Source organism: Littorina saxatilis, linkage group LG12 (assembly GCF_037325665.1).
Source record: "Littorina saxatilis isolate snail1 linkage group LG12, US_GU_Lsax_2.0, whole genome shotgun sequence".
In the NCBI taxonomy this organism is placed as follows: Eukaryota; Metazoa; Mollusca; class Gastropoda; order Littorinimorpha; family Littorinidae; genus Littorina; species Littorina saxatilis.
This window is the reverse complement of record NC_090256.1, coordinates 69,572,300-69,578,381: the sequence shown is the minus strand read 5'-3', so window position 1 is coordinate 69,578,381 and position 6,082 is coordinate 69,572,300.

Below are 6,082 nucleotides of genomic sequence, written 5' to 3'. Positions count from 1 at the left end.
TTCCAGACAGAGCTGACCATTCCCCATCAGCAATCGATCTCTCCCTTTGCTCAAATGCCATAGTCACTGACATCGACTGGAACGTTTTCCCGGACGCCCTCGGCTCCGATCACTTACCCATTGTTCTTACCTTCCGCCACTTCGCCCCTAATCGCAATAACTCGGAGGTCAGAAAAAAGTACAATTACAAACAGGCAAATTGGGACAGCTTCCGTGCGGAGCTCGAGGGTGTCAGGGAGGAAACTCTCCTTACGGATGACATCGAAGCCTCTTACAATAATATACGTCAATGTATACTCACTGCTGCCAATAATCACATTCCGCTTAAATCAGTAAATCCTAACTGTAAGGCCAAAAGGAATGAGTGGTGGAATGCAGACTGTGATGAAGCCTTGGCAAACAAGCGATATCACATTAGGACATATCTCAGGCACTGCTCAGACGCTAACTTCACGAATATGAAGTCAGCTGAAATACAATTTAACCAGATCACCGCTGAGGCTAAACTTCAAAACTGGGAAAACTTTGTCCACAAAGAAACTAAAGATTACAAAGACTGTGGCAAAATCTGGAAGAAAATCCGCAGATTTAAATGTAGATACAGAACTAAAGAAAAGCCACTACTATCGGGTGATAAAATGACCACAACTGACTCTGAAAAGGCAAACCTATTAGCAGATACCTTTGCCAAAAATAGTCAATCAAAATCCCTAGATACTGAACGACTCAATTATAGGTTAGATCAGGAGAAGGGTTTCACATACCCCCCAGATGACAACCAGTTGCCTATAAACTGCATGTTTAAGGCAAAAGAAGTCCAAAACGCCATCTCTTCTGTGAAAGACCCAAAAAAATCCACAGGTTTAGACCCAATATCATATCACATGATAAAACATCTACCACCTAACTTTGTTAAGTTGCTCACTCAGTTTTTCAATCTATGCTGGTTAAAGGATACTATCCCCGCAGCGTGGTCAGACTCACAAGTAGTAGCAGTATTGAAGAGCGGAAAACCGGGCAATCTACCTGGCAGTTACCGCCCCATATCACTAACCCCCCACCTCAGCAAGATCTTTGAGCGTGTGGTGAACCAGAGGCTGGAGTTCCACCTCAATAAACACAATATCATTCCTACATGCCAGGCAGGTTTTAGGCAAGGTCGTTCGTGTGCGGACCACATTGTGCACGTCACTGAAAAAATCAAAAAGACCTTGGCACATAGTAATAATTCTCTTCTTGGAACCTTCTTTGATATTAAATCTGCGTACGACAGCGTCTGGCATGCTCGTCTACTCCTAAAACTCGGCAGAATCGGTGTCTCTGGCCACATGTACCAATTCATCAAAAATTTCATCAGCAATCGCAAGATGTCTGTCCGAGTGGGCTCTTCGGTGTCCGAAACCCATGCGCTGGACATGGGGGTTCCCCAGGGCAGTATCATCGCGCCAAACTTATTCAGCATCATGCTCTATGACATTACTTCTGTTAAGGTTGACGGTGCCAGTGTACTTCTGTATGCGGACGACCTCGCCTTAATAGACACTAATAGACCACGCCATAACAGAGTTACCAACACTGTTGACTTATCTTCTTACCAAACTAAAATCGACAACCTCTGTCAATATATGTACACCAACGGCTTCCAACTAGCCTCAAATAAAACAGTCTTTCTTGTTGTCTCCCGTAGACAACTGTACAGGAACTGCAGTATAAAGATAGGTTGTGATATTATCAAACCGAGCTCAGAAGTTAAGTTCCTCGGCGTTATCATCGATACCCGACTTAACTGGACCAGTCATATCGAACATCTGATCAATAAGGCCAACAAGGATCTTTATATCATACGCTACCTGGCGTCCCAATCCTGGGCCAGAGGACGTAAGTGTGTCACAGAGGTAGTGCGGGCATTAATTCGCTCCCGCCTCCTTTACGGGTGCGAAGCTTATTTCGCGACGCGCCCGGCGCTCATGAAAAAACTGGCTATTATAGAGTGCAGGGCGCTCAAAATAGCTCTGGGACTCTCCCAACAAGCGAGTAAGAGTCGAGTCTACAGCGAGTGTGGGTGGCTGCCCCTTGTGGATGAGATAAAACTCCGTTCAGCTCAGTATGCTGTCAGAGCCCACGCGGTAGAGAACTCTGCCTGCGAGGTCCTGACTGACTTTTTTCCTCAGCACCAAAATTATGAGGCCAACACCAAACATAGCACTCAACTCTTGGCCAAAACGCTACCCTTATCCGACACAGTAAACCGCATTCTAGCCGATAGCGGGGTGAAGGTCAGTGAGCTGGCCAGGGTCCCCCCGCCCTCCTACCCGCCTTGGCTTGAGGAAACCCCTACTATCATATACGACAGTGAAGATAATACTACCAAAAAAGATAACCCCGTCTACCTGGCTACTGTTACAAAAGAAACCCTAAACTACAAATTCTCGGAGCATTTAAAAGTCTTTACTGACGGATCCAAATTTGCAGACGGCAGCGTTGGCTGCGCCTTTGTGATCCCAGATCTCAAAATCTCAAGGAAATATACTCTTAATAAAGACATCTCCATATTCTCAGCCGAGCTATTTGCCTTGCTCATGGCATGCACTTTTATAAATGACCTCCCAGTCACACCGCGTGCGGTAGTTTTCTGCTCTGACTCGCGCTCTTCATTACAAGCTCTGCATCGAAACACATCAAATCGGGCAGAGCTACAAAGAGAAATCCTCTTTATATGTCACCAGTTAATCTCATCCGGCACATCCGTATCATTTCTCTGGGTCCCCTCTCACGTAGGGGTCCGGGGAAATGAACTGGCGGATGTCGCTGCCAAAGAAGCGGCAGAATCTAGCCCAGCTAACACTAACATCGGCTACTCAGTAACCGAGTTCTACAGTAAAATCCGTAAACTCATTCGAAGTCAGTACGTAACATCTCTGTCCTATCAACCCATTGATATGAACGATCTACACCCCGATCTCCCAACAAACCTCCTCACTATCTTCAGACGCCTCCGTGCCGGCGGCTGCCGCTTCCATATCTTTAACAAGTCCTGCCATTGTGGAGAACCCTATTCATTTCAACACATTTTCGCTCCATGCGCTACAAATAGAATTACCTTTAAAACCTTATATGACCATATGCAGCTCCATGGTCTGAGTCCCCAGGATTATTTGCGCAGTAGCAGTTCTCTAGGCTGGTCACACAGCTTGCTGCTGTGCCGACTGGTCAGGGACTCGGACATGGGGCTGTGGGTATAACTAAGCCCAGATTATCACATCAGCGTGTTTCAGTTTGAGGTCGAGTGGCTCCCGCCATCCCTCCTGATTCCAGCGACTACCCTCTAGACAACATATCCTCACCCAAGGCCCACTAGTCGCCAAACTGTACATATTGTTTTTATTACCACGGCCTTCGTGGCTTACATCTTAATCCTTTTATTTGTAAAAAGTTTTGAGATTTATTGTTCGTGTTCCTCTTACTTGCTCATCTATTTGGTTTTATTGGTGATCCTGAAAGGTTCCACTTTTTAACTCGATTTGAATTTTAAAAAAAATCATTTTACAAACCCGTTATTCAAGATATAGAATACAGACTTATAATTCTTACCAAGAAACATCTTAACTACTTTTCATTTTAACAAATTCCACAGAGCATTATCAACTCAACCCCACCCCCTGCCCTCCTCTCCTTATTTTTTGTTTCTTTCTTTCCTCTTTTTGAAAGCGGACAAACACTCAAGTCCTTAATGGCTCAAAACCGTAGGACTTTTAATATTAATTTTAACGACAAGTATGGGAACTAAGCTTGACGGGTCCATGGTTCGAAGCCGGCGTACAGTGCGCCACTCAAGCCGGGTATTCGGCTCTACTTGCTACCCGGCGAAGCGGCAGATACACCCCGGACAAAATCTGGTCGATGAGATATTTCAATACCTGCTCTCAGCGCGCAGCGCAAACCGATTTTTTTCTTTTTTTTTCGGGATCTTTTGTTTTCTGTATGCGGTCAGTAGGTGTTACAGAAAGAGTTATATTGATTTGTCTTTTTCTCCGCCTGTCTCTTTGTCCACTCAATCAACTTATTTTAACCACACTTGTTAGCAGTGCCTTCTCAGTTGGTGGCAGTGAGAATGGTAAGGACGGGGGTGTTTTTCCTACCTCGGAGGAATTTCTTGTTGAAATTATTTACGTTTACTTCTATCACATAACAACGAAGAAGGTTCCAAACAACACACATGTATTTCCTTGTACTGGTTACTTCAAATATTGACAAAAATACTGTTCTCCTTTAGGGGTATACTGTTGACTGTGGTAGGACTGCGTGTAAGGGGTATACTGTTGACTGTAGTAGGACTGCGTGTAAGGGGTATACTGTTGACCGTGGTAGGACTGTGTGTAAGGGGTATACTGTTGACTGTGGTAGGACTGTGTGTAAGGGGTATACTGTTGACTGTAGTAGGACTGTGTGTAAGGGGTATACTGTTGACTGTAGTAGGACTGTGTGTAAGGGGTATACTGTTGACTGTGGTAGGACTGCGTGTAAGGGGTATACTGTTGACTGTGGTAGGACTGTGTGTAAGGGGTATACTGTTGACTGTGGTAGGACTGCGTGTAAGGGGTATACTGTTGACTGTGGTAGGACTGTGTGTAAGGGGTATACTGTTGACCGTGGTAGGACTGTGTGTAAGGGGTATACTGTTGACTGTGGAAAGAATGTGTGTAAGGGGTATACTGTTGACTGTGGTAGGACTGTGTGTAAGGGGTATACTGTTGACTGTAGTAGGACTGTGTGTAAGCCGGGGTATACTGTTGAATGTGGTAGGACTGCGTGTAAGGGGTATACTGTTGACTGTGGTAGGACTGTGTGTAAGGGGTATACTGTTGACTGTAGTAGGACTGCGTGTAAGGGGTATACTGTTGACTGTGGAAGGACTGGTTGTAAGGGGTATACTGTTGACTGTAGTAGGACTGTGTGTAAGGGGTATACTGTTGACTGTAGTAGGACTGTGTGTAAGGGGTATACTGTTGACTGTAGTAGGACTGCGTGTAAGGGGTATACTGTTGACTGTGGAAGGACTGCGTGTAAGGGGTATACTGTTGACTGTGGTAGGACTGCGTGTAAGGGGTATACTGTTGACTGTAGTAGGACTGTGTGTAAGGGGTATACTGTTGACTGTAGTAGGACTGTGTGTAAGGGGTATACTGTTGACTGTAGTAGGACTGCGTGTAAGGGGTATACTGTTCACTGTGGTAGGACTGCGTGTAAGGGGTATACTGTTGACTGTAGAAGGACTGCGCGTGTCACTGAGCATGCAGCGTGGGGTCAGCGGTGCACACCGGTCAGTCACTGTCAGTGACGGATCACTTGACCAACAACTACCATGCGCGTGTGGGAAAAATGCTCATCGCGACACCACACACGCACACACACAAACGCACGCACGTACACACACACACACACACACACGCACGCACGTACGCACTGACGCAGACACACACACACACACGCACACACACACACTCACGCACACACACACTCACACATATGTGTGCACGAGCGCGCACGTACAAACGCACAATTGCACATACTCAGTCTCTAAAATAGCGGACGGACAAAACAGTTTTACAGATTGACCGATTTCACCAACACTGACTTACATCGAGCGAGTTTTAGCGTCAACTAAGGTGACTCGAGTCGAACCGGAGGTCGCAAAAACTCGGTCCGGTACGACTGGAGTGACGTCACCGGTTAACCAACTTTCAACCTTGCTTCCTGCGTTGGGTCTCTCCAGTTCCAAGATGGCTGTCAAGGCGAGGTGAGAAACTTCTGCAAATATTTTTTGACAAAGTTACGGATTGTGAGAAGACATTTGTTGTAAATCACTTAGCCTTTCAAAAATTAAGGATACTGGGTTGGATACTGTCTTGGTTTTAATGCATTTTATTTTAGCAGTGATGTTTATTTTGGGAAGAAATGAGGTCAACAGGAGTTTGGGTGCGATTTCGGCTCAAATGTACTTTAGCGCCCTGAACTTTTACCCGGCTGTTTTGCGCTCGATTTTCACGCTCACTTCTTCATTGACGTTCGAATCGATAGTTCG